The sequence below is a fragment of the Gossypium arboreum genome, chromosome 3 (assembly GCF_025698485.1).
Source record: "Gossypium arboreum isolate Shixiya-1 chromosome 3, ASM2569848v2, whole genome shotgun sequence".
NCBI classification, from domain to species: Eukaryota; Viridiplantae; Streptophyta; class Magnoliopsida; order Malvales; family Malvaceae; genus Gossypium; species Gossypium arboreum.
In genome coordinates this window covers 22,859,666-22,880,469 of record NC_069072.1, presented here as the reverse complement: position 1 = coordinate 22,880,469, position 20,804 = coordinate 22,859,666, and the positions used below count along the sequence as shown (strand labels likewise).

At 36.4% G+C, this 20,804-nt stretch overlaps 2 long non-coding RNA genes across 2 annotated transcripts; both read right to left on the bottom strand.

Annotated features, from left to right (window-relative positions):
• Positions 1 to 2,777: 2,777 nt before the first annotated feature.
• On the bottom strand, positions 2,778 to 3,855 carry LOC128290303 (uncharacterized). Its single transcript, XR_008280036.1, has 2 exons — positions 3,783 to 3,855; positions 2,778 to 2,965 (listed from the first exon to the last, which is right to left on the bottom strand). It is a non-coding gene; the product is annotated as an uncharacterized LOC128290303 (long non-coding RNA).
• A 15,568-nt stretch (positions 3,856 to 19,423) lies between these two features.
• On the bottom strand, positions 19,424 to 20,484 carry LOC128290318 (uncharacterized). Its single transcript, XR_008280056.1, has 2 exons — positions 20,395 to 20,484; positions 19,424 to 19,708 (listed from the first exon to the last, which is right to left on the bottom strand). It is a non-coding gene; the product is annotated as an uncharacterized LOC128290318 (long non-coding RNA).
• Between the last annotated feature and the right edge of the window lie 320 nt (positions 20,485 to 20,804).

The following is a 20,804-nucleotide window of genomic DNA, read 5'->3' as shown; positions in this document are numbered from 1 at the left end:
GTATAAACATGTTAGTGGAGTCCACTAAGTTTGTAATAAAAGTGTCTAACCCATTAGGCAAGCATGTATTAGTGGACCAAGTATGTAGAAACTGTCTTTTGATGATTAAAGGCCATTGCTTTCTGGCCAACTTGATGTTATTTCCATTTAATGAATTCGATGTAATTCTTGGGATGGATCGGCTGACCTTCCATGGTGTTGTAGTAGACTGTGGAAGAAAATTAATTCAGTTAAGATGTGAGGAGGATGATGTTCTTCAAGTTGGGTCAGATAACCTGCCTGTGGTAATATCATTTTTAGTCGCCGAAAAATATTTGAGAAAAGGTTATGAAGCTTATTTAACTTTTGTGCTGAATACCCAAGTGTCCGAGTCGAAGATTGAGTCAGTACCAATGGTTTGTGAGTTTATAGATGTTTTTCCGGAAGAGTTGCCCGGGTTGCCCCCAGAAAGAGAGGTTGAGTTTGGTATCGAGTTGGCTCCTGGTACAAAGCCAATCTCGATTGCACCTTATAGAATGGCCCCCACCGAGTTAAAGGAGTTGATGGTACATTTTCAAGAATTAACAGATAAAGGTTTTGCTAGACCGAGTTACTCGCCATGGGGTGCTCCAGTGCTTTTTGTGAAAAAGAAGGACGGGTCGATGAGGTTATGTATCGACTATAGACAACTTAACAAGGTGACAGTGAAGAACAAGCATCCTTTACCAAGGATCGATGATCTCTTCGATCAATTGAGAGGAGCCACTATATTTTCTAAAATAGATTTGAGGTCGGGTTACTACCAGTTAAGAGTCAAGGAACAAGATGTGCCGAAGACTGCTTTTCGGATGAGATATGGGCATTACGAGTTTCTTGTTATGCTATTTGGATTAACAAATGCCCCAGCGGTATTTATGGACTTAATGAACTGCATCTTTCAACCCTATTTGGATAGGTTCGTCATCATTTTTATTGATGACATCTTGGTTTATTAACGTAACGAGAATGAGCACATGAAGTATTTAAGAACTATGTTCCATATCTTGAGGGATAAGCAATTGTATGCCAAGTTTAGTAAGAGTGAGTTTTGGCTCAAGGAGGTCAGGTTTCTAGGACATATAGTGTTGGGTGATGGAATCCGATTTGATCCAAATAAGATCTCCGCCATTATGGAGTGGAAACTACCGAGGAATGTGACAGAGGTTCACAGTTTTCTGGGGCTAGCGGGATACTATAGACAATTTGTAAATGGATTCTCCATGATAGCTACACTGATAACAAGGCTACTGCAGAAAGATGCCAAGTTCTAATGGACAGGAGAGTGCCAACAGAGCTTCGAGAAATTAAAGGCTTTGTTGACCAAAGCCCCAATTTTAGTGCAACCTGAGTCGGGAAAGGAATTTGTAGTTTTTAGTGACGCCTCCCTAAATGGTTTAGGGTGTGTGCTAATGCAAGAAGACAAGGTTATAGCCTATGCCTCAAGACAACTAAAACCTCATGAGAGGAATTATCCGACCCATGATTTAGAGCTAGCAACTGTGGCATTCGCGCTGAAAATTTGGTGACACCATTTGTATGGTGAGAGATGCCGAGTATTTAGCGATCACAAGAGTCTAAAATATCTAATGACTCAGAAAGAGTTGAATTTGAGGCAACGACGATGGTTAGAGCTAATAAAAGATTATGAGTTGATTATTGACTATCATTTGGGAAAGGCGAACGTAGTCGTTGACGCTTTGAGGTGGAAGTCGTTGTTTGCCTTGAGAGCCTTGAACACTAAATTGACTACATCTAGTGATGGATCGGTCCTAGCAGAGTTGAGAGCCAGACCAACTTTCCTTCATGAAATCCGTGAAGCTCAGAAAGATGATGAGAAACTACAAGCCAAGAGAACTCAGTGTGAATCAGAGATTATGTTAGATTTTCGTATTAGTACTGATGGGTGTATAATGTTCAAAGACAGAGTACCCAAAAATAGTGAGCTCATTCAGAAGATTTTACGAGAGGCACACAGTGGTTGTTCATCAGTTCACCCGGGTAGTGTGAAAATGTAACGCCCCCACACCAGAGACCGTCCCCGGAGTCGAGTATGAGGTGTTACTAAGCTTAGTTTAACATTTTTAGAACTTTGGATTATTTGTTTCTACATTCACAGCTTTTAAGCTACTTGCGTCACAGTCACAAGAAAAATCATATCTCGAGTTACAAAACTCAAAATTAAGATCTGTAAATTTTCACTGAATCTAGATTCATATACCTATCTACTAAGATTTTTCTAGAATTTTTGGTTGGGCCAATTAGTACAGTTTATTAGTTAAAGTTACCCCTGTTTCAGGACTCGACTGGTCTGCCCTCTGTTTACTACGAACCACATTTCTCTCTGTACAAAATTCATATAACTATGAGGTTTGTTTCTACTAAAACTAGACTCAGTAAGTATTCTTAGGATATAAAATACACCACCTAATTATATCTTTACAATTTATGGTGAATTTCTAAATTAGGAACAGGGGATTCAGAAACTGCTATGACTCTGTTTCACTAAAATTCAAATATCTTCTAACATATACTTCCTTTACTTGTTTCATTTATTTCATGTGAAACTAGACATAATAAGATTCAATTTGATATGTAGTTCACCACCAAATTCAATTTCTATGATTTTTAGTAAATTTTCAAACTCGTGTTAGTGTTGCTGCGGTATTCTATTTATGGTAAATTTTATCCTTTTTATGAGTTTTTATGCACTAAGTATCTTAATAGTTTTCCTTAACATCAAACATAATCTAAACTAACCATTTTCATAATTTATCATTATCAAGCATTTCCTCAACCATTTCACAACCATACCATAAGATCATTTACACAAAATGGGTATATTGCTATACATGCCATACTTAAATTTACAAGCCATTTACCAAAAGTCTTCTGGATAGTGTGACTGAGCCTTCGACCTATCCCGACTCCTGAGCTGGCTTGTCCAAAACTACAATGAGTAAGAAGGAGGGAGTAAGCATAAATGCTTAGTAAGTTCATATGCAAATAATAAGTAACATAACAAACAGTTATACCAGTCAACATTAGCATACATCACTAAAACACATATCACATTTTTAATCATTCTTCATCATCTTATTACCTTATCGTGGTTGTATCAATACTCAACCCGAGGGTTAAATACATACCTATCCAAAATATCCATTTCATATCACTTACCAATACGTCTCTTTACATCTCGAAATTTTCCTCCATTTGAGTAGAACTTTACCCGTTGAACACATCGGAATATAATTCGGATACATGGATAACTTGCACATAAGTGCCATATATACAATCAAGCAATCATGTAACCCGCCCATAAGCGAACTCGGACTCAACTCAACGAGCTCGGGCGTTCGCATCCATAAGTGAACTCGGACTCAACTCAACGAGCTCGGATGCCTAGTTGCATTTCACGAACTCGAGACTCAACTCAACGAGTTCGACATTCGCATCCATAAATGAACTCGGACTCAACTCAACGAGTTCGGATGCTCAACCATCCTAGTGACATGTCACTTGTATCCTAATCTATTCCTAAGGTTCAAACGGATTTTTCTCGAACACTTATCCTTGCTGCCTTCCGTAGAATGTCAAATCAATACTCGGTAACAATTATATTTAACAAGTAGCTCACATAATTTACATATTATTTGAAATTAACCACAAAGCATACATTTCATAATGAAATTCAGCATAACACATAATTAATATCAATAACTTAAAAATAACAATTATGCTACATTATTTACACATGAACTTACCTTGGTACCAAAATACAAAGATTTTGCAATTTAGTCCACAATCTTTTCTTTTCCTCGATTGAGGTCGATTCCACATCTTTCTTGATCTAAAATAACACATTTAGCTTATTTAATACTCACATTATCAAATTAATCCTTAACTCAAATTTTGGAAAAATTACAATTTTACCCCTAAACTTTGCATATTTACATTTTTGCCCCTAGGCTCGGGATTAAACTTTATTCCTTATTCTTATGTTTTACAACATGCTGATCACTTTTCTCTTCTATGGCAACATCAAATTCTCACTCTAACATGTACTTGTGACTATTAGGTATTTTTACCGATTAAGCCTTTTTACTCGTTTTTGCTTAAAATCGAGTAGTACAAGTTGTCTTAAAATCGAGTAGTACAAGTTGTCTAACATAATTTAAAACTTCATATTCTATCATAAAACATCAAAATACACAAATTTCACCTATGGGTATTTTTCCAAATATAAACCCTAGGTTAAATTATTGCTAACATAAGCTTTATCGAGTTACCGGGATCTCAAAAACGTAAAAATCATTAAAAACGGGGCTTGGAATCACTTACTATGGAGCTTGGAAGCTTGAAACAAACCCTAGCTATGGAGAACCCTTGAAATTTTGGCCTAATGAAGAAGATGGACAAAAATTGGCTTTTAATTTTGTTTTTAATTCATTTTAATAACTAAATGACCAAAATACCCTTACTACTAAACTTTCCAAAAATTCCTTCCATGTCCTAATTTTTTCCATGAACTTAAAATTGGTCAAATTGCTATTTAAGACCTCCTCATTAATATTCCAAAACAATTTCATACTAAAAACTTCTAGAATGCAAGTTTTGCAACTTATTCGATTTAGTCCCTACTTTCAATTTAAGCACTTTAGGCATAGAATTTCATCACGAAATTTTCACACAATCATGCAATCATATCATAAACATCAAAATCATTGTAAAATAATTATTTCTATCTCGGATTTGTGGTCACGAAACCACTATTCCGATTAAGCCCTAATTCAGGATATTACAGAAAATGTACCACAACCTTAAGAAATTGTGTTGGTGGTCGGGTATGAAAAGAGACATTTCAGAGTTCGTTTCCAAGTGCCTAGTGTGTCAACAAGTGAAGGCTGAACATCAAGTGCCTTCGGGTTTACTTCAGCCTATATTAATTCCTAAGTGGAAATGGGATTGTATCACCATGGACTTCGTGACCAGTTTTCCTCTATTCCCGAAAAAGATAGATGCAGTATGGGTTATTGTTGATAGACTCACTAAGTCAGAACACTTCATACCAGTGTGTGTCGACTACTCCCTTGAAAAGTTGGCCGACTTGTATGTTTCCAAGATTGTGAGGCTTCATAATGTGCTGTTATCAATTGTATCTAATTGAGACTCGAGGTTCACCTCGAGGTTTTGGAAAAAGTTACAAGAGGCTCTAGGAACCAAGTTGAGTTTTAATACGGCATTTCATCCGCAAACTAACGGACAGTCGGAAAGAGTAATATAGATCTTAGAAGACGTGTTAAGGTGTTGCGTTCTTGAATTTCAAGAAAGTTGGGAAAATACTTACCATTGGTTGAATTCGCCTACAACAACAGCTATCAGTCGAGTCTGAAAATGGCACCTTATGAAGCTTTGTACGGGCGAAAGTGCCGAACACCCTTATTCTGGACCGAGTTGAGAGATAATCAGATTCACAGGGTGGATCTAATTAAAGAGGCTGAGGAAAAAGTTAAGGTGATTCGTGACTATTTGAAAGCCGCATTGGATAGAGAGAAATCCTACGCGGATTTGAAATGAATGGAGATTAAATTTGAAGTCGGGGATAAGGTATTTTTGAAAGTTTCCCCATGGAGGAAAGTACTCAGATTTGGTAAAAAGGGCAAGTTGAGTCCTCGTTTCATAGGACCTTATGAGATTACCGAGAAAGTAGGGCCTGTTGCCTATCGTTTGGAATTGCCGCCAGAGTTAGAAAAGATTCATGATGTGTTTCACGTGTCTATGTTACGCCAATACAGATCAGACCCTTCGCATATAATTACGCCAACTGAAGTTGAGACTCTCCCAGACATGACTTATAGTGAGGAGCCGGTCAAGGTTTTAGCTCGAGAAGTCAAATAGCTAAGAAATAAAAATATACCACTTGTGATGGTTTTGTGGCATAGACATGGAGTCGAGGAATCCACATGGGAACCCGAGGAGTCATTGAGAGAATAGTACCCGAACTTATTCACTGGTAAGTTTTTCGAGGATGAAAATCCCTAAAAGGGGAAAAATGTAACAGCCCGATTTAGGGCCTAGTCGGAATAGTGGTCTCAGGACCACAAATCTGAAGATAGAGAATTTTTTTTTATTATTTTCATGAGTTTATAGTACAATTATATTAGTGCATGAAAGATTTGGTGAGTTAACTTTAACGTTTTCAAGCCTGATTACGAAAAGGACTAAATCGCAAAAAGGGCAAAAGTTACATTTTAGTACCCAAATGTGTTAATGTAGTACCACTCGCCTGTATCCGACGCTAGGATGGGGTTCGTGGTGCTACCTGACTTAAACTTAACTAACTAAACAAAACTAGGCCGTGAAATCTCAAATAATTTAAAACTTTTCTTTTCACAAACAATCTGCCCCTAACATGGGCTTACAAGCCCAAAACATTCATCTGGGGTGGTTTAAAACCTAATCGAGAACTCATGAAAAACTTAGAAATGTTTCATGCAACAAAGCTCCATATGCCCGTGTGGGTATAGAGCATACAATCGTGTGCTAGCGACACGCCCGTGTCCCAAACCTATGTCTGAAAACCTGGGCATTCTGCCAAAACCACACGGCCCAAGCACACACCTGTGCCCTATAACCGTGTCATTCACACGGCTGAGACACATAGCTGTGTCTCTTGCCCGTGTACTACTAGCATTCATATTGAATTTATGACATAGCATGGACACACGCCTGTGTGGCCTACCCGTGTGCTAAAATAACTTTAAAAAAATTAAAGTGCAGGGGATGCACGGCCATAACACACGCCCATGGGTGTGAACCGTGTGTCACACACGGCCTAGACACACACCCTTGTGGACAAACTAGGCTATTTTCCAAGCCCTTTTGTCACCCATTTTGCACAACCTACAGAAGATCATTTCAATATATAAATCTCATCACAATGGCCACTAATCATCCATAGAAAGAACATTATATGCATTCATCAAAATGAATAATAGCCATTATTCTAGGCTTGATTAAAAAATGAAGGGCCTTTGACTTAAGCCAAAATACATGAATCATTCTCTTAATACAACATCCTAGTCTAGCCCTATACATGCCACTTTCAAAAATATAAATCAAACTATACCAAGTATTGCGGCTAATAGTGTGATCGATATCTCTAATTTTAAGGGATCCTTAAGCTAGCTTGATAACACTGAAAGAAGAGGGAAAGAAAAGAGGGTAAGCATAAAGCTTAGTAAGTTGCATATAAATAAATATACAACAACAATCTCACCATTAGTCATCATACTTATAGCTCAAAGGTAAAAATAATTTAACTTACTAATTATCATCTACTCGAGTCACATTCTCTAATTTAAGCTCGTTACTCATGCTTACCATATAGGTACCTATACCACTCACAACATGATTATTCTTTCTTTATCAAAATTGATCTATAACTCTCATCATTGAAACATTTGGAATGCTACTGGATATTCTATGAACCTTCAACATGGGATATATTGTCGATGCTATGTCCCAGACATGGTCTTACACTGGCTCTCATATACGTGTGCTGATGCATGTTCCAGACATGTCTTACACTAGCACAACTCTTAGTCGATACGTGTCCCAGACACGTCTTACACTGGCTATCTCTGTCGAGGCCGATACATGTCCCAGACATGTCTTACACTGGCACTCATCTCTGTATCGATGCCATGTCCCAGACATGGTCTTACACTGGCTATCATAGTATGGCTTATGCATGTCCCAGACATGTCTTACACTAGCCCTTGTTTGGATGTCGATGCCATGTCCTAGACATGTCTTACACTGGCGCACAAATCACCCAATGCCTTAGCACGAATATCCAGTTCGTATCCTAATGTTTCAACGGGATATTTCTATTATCTCAATTAATGCTAAACATTTTCAATTCATATCTTGAAAACTCATACAATATCAATTCAATGGCGATATGAATACAAGTATTAACAGTGTAGTTGTATCATTGACATACAACTTACATCGGCTTACAAAAAGTACTTGGCTATTTGGTCAAGTCGGTTTGCTTGGCCTTCCCCCGATCTAGGTTCAAATTTGGTAAATCTTGATCAATAATAGAAATATACACTCATTTAGTCACTAATTACAATTAGGCAATTATAAATTCACATCTTTGGTAAAATGACCATTTTGCCCCTATGCTCGAAAATCGATTTTCATCGAATTTCTTTGTATCTTAGGCCTAACTGAACTATTTTTACTCTTATAGAAACTTTAAATTCTCACTATTTCACATGCTTACTAGCTATTTTACAACTTATGCAAAATAGTCCCTTTAGGTGTTTTCTATGAAAACTCCTTCATCAAAGTTGTTCATGACACAACTAAGACTCATATTCTTCCATAAAAACTCAATAAACATAAAAAATACATCCATGGAAAAACCCTAAAATCTTGACCATTTTGTAAGATATCACCCTCATTTGAAAGCTCATGCTTCAAGGGTCTCAAAAATGCAAAAATCATCAACAAAGGGTGTAGGGATCACTTACTTGTGAGGGCTTTAAGTTGCTGAAAGTTTTCAGCCTTCAAAACTCCATTTTTGCTGATATTTTCGGTGGAGAAAAGAGGTGTAGAAGAAAGAAATGATAGCTAGGCTTTTAGGCATTATTTTATCACCAAATCATGACATCATCCACCTAATACTTTGACCATTTGTTTAAAATCATTCACATGGCCGACCAACACTAATAAAAAGGGTGAAATTTCCCTTCAAAAGCCCTCAATTTAAGTTCTTTAGCTATTTAACTTATTTAGGTACTAAAATGCAAATTTTGCCTTTTATGCGATTTAGTCCTTTTTCGAAATTGGGCTAGAAAAAATTAAAATTAGCTCACCAAATTTTTCATGCACTAATAAAATCATACTATAACCTCATAAAAATAGTAAAATAATTTTTAATTTTTTTATAACTTCGGATTTGTGGTCCCGAGAGCACTGTTCCGACTAAGCCCTAAATTAGGCTGTTACAGTTAAATAGCTAGAGAATCAAAATTGAGGGCTTTTAAAGGGAAATTACACCCTTGTTAATAGCGTTGGCCGGCCATGTGATGGATTTTAAACAAATAGTCAAAGTATTAGGTAGATGATGTCATGATTTGGTGATAAAATGATGCCTAAAAGCCTAGCTATCATTTTCTTCTTGTCCATCTTCTTTCTTTACCAAAATTATCATCAAATATTGAGGTGTGACAGCTCAAAAATCTGCAGCAACTTAAAGCACTCATAAGTAAGTGATTTTAGTTAGTTTTCTTCAAGATTTTTACACTTTTGAGACTCATGAATCACGAGCTTTCAAATAAGGGTGATATCTTACAAGATGGTCAAGAGTTTAGGATTTTTCCATGGATGTATTTTGTGGTATATGCTAAGTTTTTATGGAGGAATATGAGTACTAGTTGTCTTATAAACAACTTTTATGAAGGGTGTTAGCATGAAAACACCTAAAGGGACTATTTTGCATAAGTTACAAATTAAGTAATAAGTGTGTGAAATAGTGAGAATTTTGGGTTGCTCTAGTAGTAAAAAGAGTTTATTTAGGCTTGAAATACGAAGAAATTCGATAAAAATTGAATTTTGAGCATGGGGGTAAAATGGTCTTTTTGCTAAAGTCTAGGGGCAAAATGGTCATTTAACCAAAGATGTAAATTTTAGATAGATAATTGTGTTTAATGACTGAATGAATGCATTTTGTTATTATAGATCAAGATTTGCCAAAATCGAGCCTAGACCGGGGCAAAGCCAAGCAATCCGATTAAGCCGACTAGTCAAGTACTTTTTGTAAACCGAGGTAAGTTGTATGTAAATAATGCAAATATATTATTAATGCATGTATTCAATTGTTAATGATTTGCTATAGCATAAATTTCTAGAGTTGGAACTAAGTATATGTATTTATGATTGAGAAAGTCGAAAGATCCAGTAAGAACCCCAAGAAACAAACCAGATATTCATGCCAGGACATGGGGTTATGTGAGAGCTAATATAAGACCATGTCTGGGACATGGCATCGGTATTGAGACGAGGGCTAGTGTAAGACGTGTCTGGGACATGCATCAGCCGCATCATGGTAGCCCGTGTAAGACCACGTCTGAAACATGGCATCGGCGTAGAGGTGAGTGCCAGTGTAAGACATGTCTGGGACATGCATCAGCCTCGATGATGTTAGCCAGTGTAAGATGTGTCTGGGACATGCATCGGCTAAGTTTCGTGCTAGTGTAAGACATGTCTAGGACATGCATTAGCACATATACACGATAGCTAGTGTAACACCATGTCTGGGACATGGCAGCGGCAACTTAACCCATGCTTGAGGCTTATAGAATATCCGGTAGTATTCTAAAAGGTTGAACTTTAAGAGTTAAGAAAGAGATTTAACAAGCAAAATATGATAATTTTGTAAGCGTTACAGGTACCTATTTGGTAGCCATGAGTAATGAGCTCGATTAGAAAATATGATTTGAGTTGATGGTAATGAATAAGTCCAGTTTATACTTACCTTCGAGTTATGAGCATAATTGATAAATGGTGAAGTTGTTGTTGTATATATATATTTATATGCAACTTACTAAGCTTTATGCTTACTCTCTTTCCTTTCCTTTTTTTTCAGTACTGCCATTTTGCTCGAGGATCCCTTGAAGTCAGAGATATCAATCACACTATCAACCGTAATACACGGTATAGTTGGATTTATATTTTTGATTATGGCATGTATAGGGCTAGACTAGGGAGTTGTATTATTGAGAATTGTTTATGTATATTGGCTTAAGATAAAAGCCCTTTGTTTTGTATTACGCCTAGATAATGGCTATTATTCATTTTGGAAAATTTATATGATGTTCCTTCTATGGATGAATTGATGTCTTTTGGGATGGAATTAGCATATTGAAATGATTTTGTGTAAGTTGTGCAAATTGGGTAACAAAATGGCTTGAAAGATAGCCTAGTTTGTCCACAAGGGCAAGACACACGAGCGTGTGTTTAGACCGTGTGTGACACACGGCTCACCCCCATGGGTGTGTGTTATGGTCGTGTGTCCCCCTGCACTTAAACTTTTAAATCAGTATTGTCCACGGTTAGGCCACACGGGTGTGTTCCATAGCCGTGTCTATAAGTCAGTATCGCCCACGGGTAGGCCACACGGGCGCGTGTCATGGCCGTGCCCTAAAGTCAGTGTCGCACACAGGCTGAGGACGTAGGCATGTCCCGAGTCACACGGGATTTCACCAAGTTTTTCTTAAGTTCTTAGTTAAGTCTAAATCATCTCGAATGTATGTTTTGGGCCTCGTAAGCCCATTTAAGGAACAAATTGCTTACGAAAGTAAAAGTTTTAAAAATCATCAAAATTTTACGGCCTAGTTTTGTATAATTGAGTGAGTTAAGTCAGGTAACACCTCGAACCATGTCCTGGCGTCGGATATGGGCGAGGGGTGTTATAGGTGTCAACAAACACTATAACTATTTCTCCTTTTTTGACATGATCTCTAATGAAATGATGCCTTATTTCAATGTGTTTAGTCCTAGAATGTTAGATGAGATTTTTAGTGAGACAAATAGCACTAGTATTGTCACACTTGATAAGAATGGTATCTATATCAATTCCATAGTCCTTAGGTTGTTGTTTCATCTATAAAACTTGACTACAACAACTACTAACAAGAAATATATCTCACTTCGGTGGTGGACAATGCAACACTATTTTGTTTCTTTAGAAACAATGATACAAGCATGTTGCCTAGGAATTGATAAGTATCGGAGTTGCTTTTCCTATCTAATTTGCATCCTCTAAAATCCGCATCCAAGAATGCATGCAAGCTAAAAGATGAGTTTCTAGGATACCAAAGACTTAAATTAGGAGTGTCTTTAAAGTATCTAAAGATTCTCTTAAGGGATTTTAAATGTGATTCCTTAGGACAAGATTAATATCTAGCACACAAGCATACACTAAACATAATATCGGGTCTACTTGCTGTAAGATAAAGCAAATAGCCAATCATTGACCTATACAATTTTAAATTTACATATTTCCCTTCCTCATCTTTGTCAAGCTTTGTAGAAAGGATCATTAGTGTAGCTTGTGGTTACAGATTGTCTATCTGTAACACCCCGTACCCGAGTCCGTTACCGGAGTCGAACACAAGGTACACACAGACTTAGCTTAATTGTTTTCACAAATCCATAAAAAATTTTCCAGACTAGTGGTTATCACACTTTGTCTCTTTAAAAATCATATCTTGAGTTTTAAAGCTCGAAAATCAGTTTCGTAATTTTTCCTGAAACTAGACTCATAAGTCCATCAACATATTTTTCTAGAATTTTGGTCGGGCCAATTAGTACAGTTTATTAGTTAAAGTCTCCCTGTTGCAGGGACCGACTGCACCGACCTTCGTGCATTACGAATTGGATATCTCCTGTACAGGGCTTCAATACTGATTCCGTTTGTTTCTATAGAAACTAAACCCAGAGAGGAATCTATACATATATGGAATGACTCCTAATTATCTCTGGTTAATTTACAATGAATTTCCAAAGTCGGAACAGGGATCCAGAAACCGTTCTGGCCCTGTTTCACGAGAACTTTAATATCTCTTAATATATAACTCATATGACCTTTTCGTTTCTTCTATATGAAAGTAGATTCATCAAGGTTCATTTACATAATTTATTCACTATTTAATACCATTCCTACTATTTTTAGTGATTTTTACATCCACATTACTGCTGCTATCAGCATCCGCCTTTAAGGTAGGCTTGACCTATTTCATGGTTTCCATGATTCAATTGGCCCTTTGCATACATAGCACAAGGTGTGATCATGATTAACCATTCCAATGGCTAATCGTTTCAAAACAATTCCATACCTCATAATGATCAACATACAAACGATTATAGTACTATGCTAGAAACGATATATAGCCATTTTCGCATGGCTATCCGAATTTACACAAAACCGAAAGGTACATAACCTACAACAAAAGGGTAGTCCTATACATGCCATTTCAAAGTTCAACCAAAATTGTACCAAAATGGGGCTTTGATAGTGTGGATGACTTCGACTTCAATGATCCCGAATCCGATAGCTAACCAAAGAAAATCTATAAAACAGAGAAACAGAGAAAACGGAGTAAGCATTTAATGCTTAGTAAGTTTTAAGCAAAACAAAGTGTTCTCAATCACTATCATTAGTCGTTCATATCAACTGTTCGATGAAGTTAATCCAGGGCTTCATCTCGATCTATAATATCATTAAACGCAACACTTGGCTGCCACATAAATACTTTCGAATAATAATGACCTAGATGGTCAAATATTTCCCAAGCACATTCTTCATCGATTTTCAACTTCAATAATCCTTTCCACTTGTTCATAATCACATCCATGCTTTTAAGTATTTCAACATGACAAGTACTAAATTACCATAGGCACATAAAGAACCAAACATATTCCTTATCACATATACGTAAGCTTACAAATCATAATCCTTACCTTGTACTGGCACATCTAGCTCAACCCAACCCATACTCAAATCATAGGCTTTTGGGCAGAATATGCACTAATACATAAGAATATTTCATCGCATACTTTACTATACAACATACCATTACCAATTAGATCATTCTCATATTTGGAGTTATAATATTAGTCACATTTACCTACCTCTTTGATACTGATAATTCACCTCGAAATCACCCCACCGATGGGTAAGTAATACGTACCTGAACATCTTAAATACATAATACTTATTTGATGGTAACTTAATGCAGATACTCAATATCAAAGTCTTACTTGAATCCTAGCCTTTAGCAGTCGGGTCTTTAAAGCTCGGATCTAGTACGAGCACGAAGCCTCACGGACATTAATCAGATAATATTCTCGCATAATGCTGCGGGTTTTAACCCTGATATAATCTCGACACAAATGCCCCTCGGGACTTATCACATTTATACACTTTCATATTCATCGCATTGGCCATTCGGCCTTATCACTTATATACACTTTGACATTCATCACATCGGCCATTCGGCCTTATCACATATATACATCTCATACATGTTTCATACTAGCCATTTGGCTTTACCACACATATATCTCATACATATTTCACACTAGCCATTTGGCTTTACCACACATATATCACATACATATTTCACACTAGCCATTTGGCTTTACCACACATATATCACATACATATTTCACACTAGCCATTTGGCTTTACCACACATATATATATTTAACTTGTATATCAATTTCAGCAATGGCTTATAAGCAACTCAAATGGTTTTATTAAGGTTTACAACAAAATCCCAAATTCAGCACAAGCTGTTTTCCCTGAGCAACAGTCATTAAATTATTCATAAATGGAGCTACGAAACTCCAAATGAAGTGCCGTTAATTTTCCTGAATATAGACTCGTATATATTCCATCTATAAATTTTTCAGAATTTTGGTTTGGCCAATCAATACCAGATTTTTCTTAAAGTTTCCCTGTTTCACTGTTTGACTAACCTGACCAGTCTTCACTACGAATCAAAATTCTCATTGTACAGAATTCAAAGTATGTTCTATTTGATTTCATTTGAAACTAGACTCATTAAGGAGTCTAAGCATATAAATTTTATCTTGTAACCATTTTGTACAAATTATAGTGATTTTCTCAAAACAGAACAGGGATTTCGGTGTCATTCTGACCCTGTCCAACACAACTTTAAATATCTCTTTATAGGAAATTTCTTTGCTTCCACGGTCTCTTTTATAGGAAACTAGACCAACTAAGCTTTGATTACATATTTTATTCAGCCTATAATTCCACACAAACAATTTATAGTGATTTTCTAAAATCACATTACTGCTGCTGTCCCAAGCAAACTATTACATTTTGCTCTTAAATTTCCAAGTCCAAACACTTATGAACTTACCATTTGAGTTTAAGACATATCATGGCCACATCATATCTTATTAAATCAACTCATTATGTCCTAATATGATTGAATTTACTCAACGTTTAATACTTAAAACTTACCTCGGGAGTGGTCGATTTATTAGATGTCCACGGCTATTCGCTTACTCTCTTTTCCCTATCCGACTTTGATCCTCTTTGCTCTTAAGCTTAAGTAAAACAATAGATTTGCTTAAGTACTTAACTAATATTATTCACTTAACAATCACATATCATTTAATCTTTATCTCAATACCAAACCGAGTTATGAGATCATACACCACACCATCAATTGAAGGTTAATTCATGGTAACATTAGTATTGAAAGGTTGCGTTGTGGGCAGCCTAAGAGGACCCGCAACACTTGGCTTAATTGCTGTAATATATCACATTCGGAGGCTGATTCGGACAGCATTAATAGTACAACATTTAGACAGCATGAACAGGCAGCAATTAACGATACCAACAAGGTAAAATTCGGACAGCAATTTAACGGTTTCAACAATTATCAAACACAAGAAAATAAAAGTTCAAGGAAAACTCACCAAGGTTCCCAACACCGATTCCACCTATTCAATTTGCTCTTTCCCTTGTCTACTACCACCTTCTCCTACCTTGTTAGCTAAATACAATCAACCCCAAAGTTACAAAAATAGATTATAACAACACAAGCATTCACTAGATTCTTTTAACACAAGTGAGAAACTCTTCATCTACTAGACATGCAACATTTGCAACTAGAAAAGAGAATCTTCTCTTCTCCCACATATTCGTCAAGCTCAAATCAACAATGCAACCAGAATTTGTCAACGAAAAGCTATGGGCAAGGGAGAGTTTAGAAGAGTTACCCTTCTACTTGAAAATTTTAACTTCTAAGCAAACAAATTCCATGGTTTTCCACTACATGCAGCTGCCCTCTCCTTTCTAGCTTCATTCCTTTCTTCTTCTTTTCATTTCAGCTAAGAAGAACCGATTTCTTCTTTTCTTTTGCTTCTCAAGTCACGGCAATGGGGGGGAACATGGATGAGACAACCTTTTTTTTTTTTTCTCATCACCCCTCCCTTTTCATTTCTTTATTACTAACCCCTTTATTTTATTCTTTCTCCCCTAACACACTAACACAACATGTTTCCAACATGTTTCACCCCATAACATTTTGTCCCTCTCATGCTCATGGTCATTATTACCAAATTAGGGGAAATTGACATGCAAGTCCCCTTTTATTTCATGCACTAATAGATCCTTATATTTTGACCTATCACATTTCAAAAGTGTCGCACATAAGTCCTATTGACTAAATTCACATGCAATTTACTAAATCAAAGCTTAAAACTTTCACACATTCAGATTCACATATAATAGTCATAAAATATGACGGCTAATTATTTTATGACTCGATTTTGTGGTCCCAAACCACTTTTCAACTAGGGTCAAATTAGGGTGTCACAACTCTCCTCCTTTAGGGATTTTCGTGCCAAAATTTCTACCGATGCATAGTTTAGGATAACGTCCTCTTATTGAATTATATTCATATGAGCATTTCTACAAGTATGCACATATATCTCATTTTCTTGATTTCATAAGCAATAATCACTTAATTTAATTCACAAATGCATTTCAAACACATATTAAGCACATATTAACATGTATAATTCACATCATCAACCCACATATTTGTAACCCACATTTTCATTCATGTATAAGTCAGAATTTGACCGAAAGTATAAATATACTCAAACATCCCAATAAATATCCTTTATAACTCCATCGTATCTCAATATTCAACTTAACTTATTTCCAACAGAAAATTCAACTTCCACACACCTGAACATTTAATTCATTCAGCACATACTAACATACCTCATTGCTAGAATTTTTGCAAGCGTATTAACTGAAATTTTTACAGCAAGATTGCTCATTTCCGAATCACGTACCTTCGGGATTTAACCGGATATAGCGACTCGCTCAATTGTCTTCGGGACATAGCCCAGTTATAGTGATTCACACAATTGCCTTCGGGAATTAGCCCGGATTTAGTAACTCGCACAAAAGCCTTCGGGACTTAGCCCAGATACCATTCGAATAACCAAGCACATATATCAACAAATCAATACACATTCTTATTACATTCTCATTACCAAAGCTCAAACACAAGACACTTATCATATTTACAATTTCGGCTCAATAGCCACACACCAAGAGCATGATTTCGATTTGCTTAAAACATGATCTAATCAAATCATAATTTAAGCTCTATTTACTCAAGAACTTACTTCACATTACCAACCCTTATGTTCATACACAAAGATCAACTTAGCCAAAGGCCTAGTGGCTCGTTTATCAACTGAGCGAATACTTACTTGTAAGGGCTCAACTAATTCAAGCACATATGGCTCTTACAATGCCATATCCTAGATATGGTCTTACATATTCTCACATATCGAGCCGATGCCATGTCCCAGGCATGGTCTTACACATTATCTCAAATCAATGCCTTCGTCCCAGACGAGGTCTTACATGAATTCCACTTCACACACTTAGTGCTCTTATTCATTCGTTATTACACATTGAAATGACTTACCCAAGTCTATAAACATCACGTATGTACACTTTTAAACATATCGTCTCATATAAATTTGAATTAGTATAATAATGAACACTTAAACTTTGCTCAATTTACTCAAGACGAAGCCTACTAGGCACGGAGGCCCAATACACGCCACCAAAGATGATTGCTCTTCGGGACCTAGCCGGATACATCACTAGCACGAATGCTCTTGAACTTAGTTCGGATACATCACTAGCACGAATGCTCTTCTAACTTAGTCCGGATACGTCACTAGCATGAATGCTCTTCTAACTTAGCCCGGATATATCACTAGCACGAATGCTCTTGAACTTAGCCCGATATATCACTAGCACGAATGCTCTTCGGACTTAGCCCGGATATATCACTAGCACGAATGCTCTTCGGACTTAGCCGGATCATCGTCGAGACCTTTAGCTCGGATGAAATCTCCACACAAAGCCAGTAATTTTAATCCGGACATAATCTCTGTACCTAGCCATCGGTCTTTACCCGACATAATCTCTTCATACAATCAATGGGTCTTTAAACTCTGATTCACATCAACGAGTCTCATACATATTTATTCACATGTTATCATGTTTCACATGACACAAATCACATTTATAATTTAATCAATTCATTCACATGTAAACATATAACATGATTCTTGACTTTAAGTCGTAAATATCATTCAAATCTAATACATGTATGCTTCTTTTACTAAACTTTCAGCTCAATAAGTAATCACACAAAAGCATATATCCCCAATCTCTTCCTTTGTTCATTTCTCTAATAACCTTATTATGATAAGGACAATGGGACATCATTCATCTATCATACATGTATATCATGGCATTTTAAATTAAATACCAAATTCACTTACTCAAAACGTACTTATGTTATACCCTTCTTAATATTGACACATCATAAGCATGTCTCAGTCCTCTCAATACCATCTCACATACTCGATCGGATCGAATTCATTACAATAAATAAACACATTTTCAATTGTCGAAATCACCACACTATCAAATAATCACATAATGGCATGTATAGCTAGACCCAAACGTATTACGGTAGTCCTAGAATCGACTAAACCGTAGCTCTGATACCAATAAAATTGTAACACCCCATACCCGAGTCCGTTACCGGAGTCGAACACAAGGTACACACAGACTTAGCTTAATTGTTTTCACAGTCCATAAAAAAAATTTTCCAGACTAGCTGGTTACTGCGTCACTGTCTCTTTAAAAATCATATCTTGAGTTTTAAAGCTCGAAAATCAGTTTCGTAATTTTTCCCTGAAACTAGACTCATAAGTCCATCAACATATTTTTTTCTAGAATTTTTGGTCGGGCCAATTAGTACAGTTTATTAGTTAAAGTCTCCCCTGTTGCAGGGACTGACTGCACTGACCTTCGTGCATTACGAATTGGATATCTCCCTGTACAGGGCTTCAATATTGATGCCGTTTGTTTCTATAGAAACTAAACTCAGAGAGGAATCTATACATATATGGAATGACTCCTAATTATCTCTGGTTAATTTACAATGAATTTCCAAAGTCGGAACAGGGGATCCAGAAACCGTTCTGGCCCTGTTTCACGAGAACTTTAATATCTCTTAATATATAACTCATATGACCGTTTCGTTTCTTCTATATGAAAGTAGATTCATCAAGGTTCATTTACATAATTTATTCACTATTTAATACCATTCCTACTATTTTTAGTGATTTTTCACATCCACATTACTGCTGCTGTCAGCATCTGCCTTTAAGGTAGGCTTGACCTATTTCATGGTTTCCATGATTCAATTGGCCCCTTTTGCATACATAGCACAAGGTGTGATCATGATTAACCATTCCAATGGCTAATCGTTTCAAAACAATTCCATACCTCATAATGATCAACATACAAACGATTATAGTACTATGCTAGAAATGTATATAAGCCATTTTCGCATGGCTATCCGAATTTACACAAAACCGAAAGGTACATAACCTACAACAAAAGGGTAGTCCTATACATGCCATTTCAAAGTTCAACCAAAATTGTACCAAAATGGGGGCTTTGATAGTGTGGATGACTTCGACTTCAATGATCCCGAATCCGATAGCTAACGAGCAAAATCTATAAAACAGAGAAACAGAGAAAACGGAGTAAGCATTTAATGCTTAGTAAGTTTTAAGCAAAACAAAGTGTTCTCAATCACTATCATTAGTCGTTCATATCAACTGTTCGATGAAGTTAATCCAGGGCTTCATCTCGATCTTCATTAAACGCAACACTTGGCTGCCACATAAATACTTTCGAATAATAATGACCTAGATGGTCAAATATTTCCCAAGCACATTCTTCATCGATTTTCAACTTCAATAATCCTTTCCACTTGTTCATAATCACATCCATGCTTTTAAGTATTTCAACATGACAAGTACTAAATTACCATAGGCACATAAAGAACCAAACATATTCCTTATCACATATACGTAAGCTTACAAATCATAATCCTTACCTTGTAATCGGCACATCTAGCTCAACCCAACCCATACTCAAATCATAGGCTTTTGGGCGTAATATGCACTAATACATAAGAATATTTCATCGCATACTTTACTATACAACATACCATTACCAATTAGATCATTCTCATATTTGGAGTTATAATATTAGTCACATTTACCTACCTCTTTGATAATCGATAATTCACCTCGAAATCACCCCACCGATGGGTAAGTAATACGACACTGAACATCTTAAATACATAATACTTATTTGATGGTAACTTAATGCGATACTCAATATCAAAGTCTTACTTGAATCCTAGCCTTTAGCAGTCGGGTCTTTAAAGCTCGGATCTAGTACGAGCACGAAGCCTACGGACATTAATCAGGATAATATTCTCGCATAATGCCTGCGGGGTTTTAACCCGGATATAGTACTGACACAAATGCCCCTGGGACTTATCACATTTATACACTTTCATATTCATCGCATTGGCCATTCGCCTTATCACTTATATACACTTTGACATTCATCACATCGGCCATTCGGCCTTATCACATATATACATCTCATACATGTTTCATACTAGCCATTTGGCTTTACCACACATATATCTCATACATATTTCACACTAGCCATTTGGCTTTACCACACATATATCACATACATATTTCACACTAGCCATTTGGCTTTACCACACATATATCACATACATATTTCA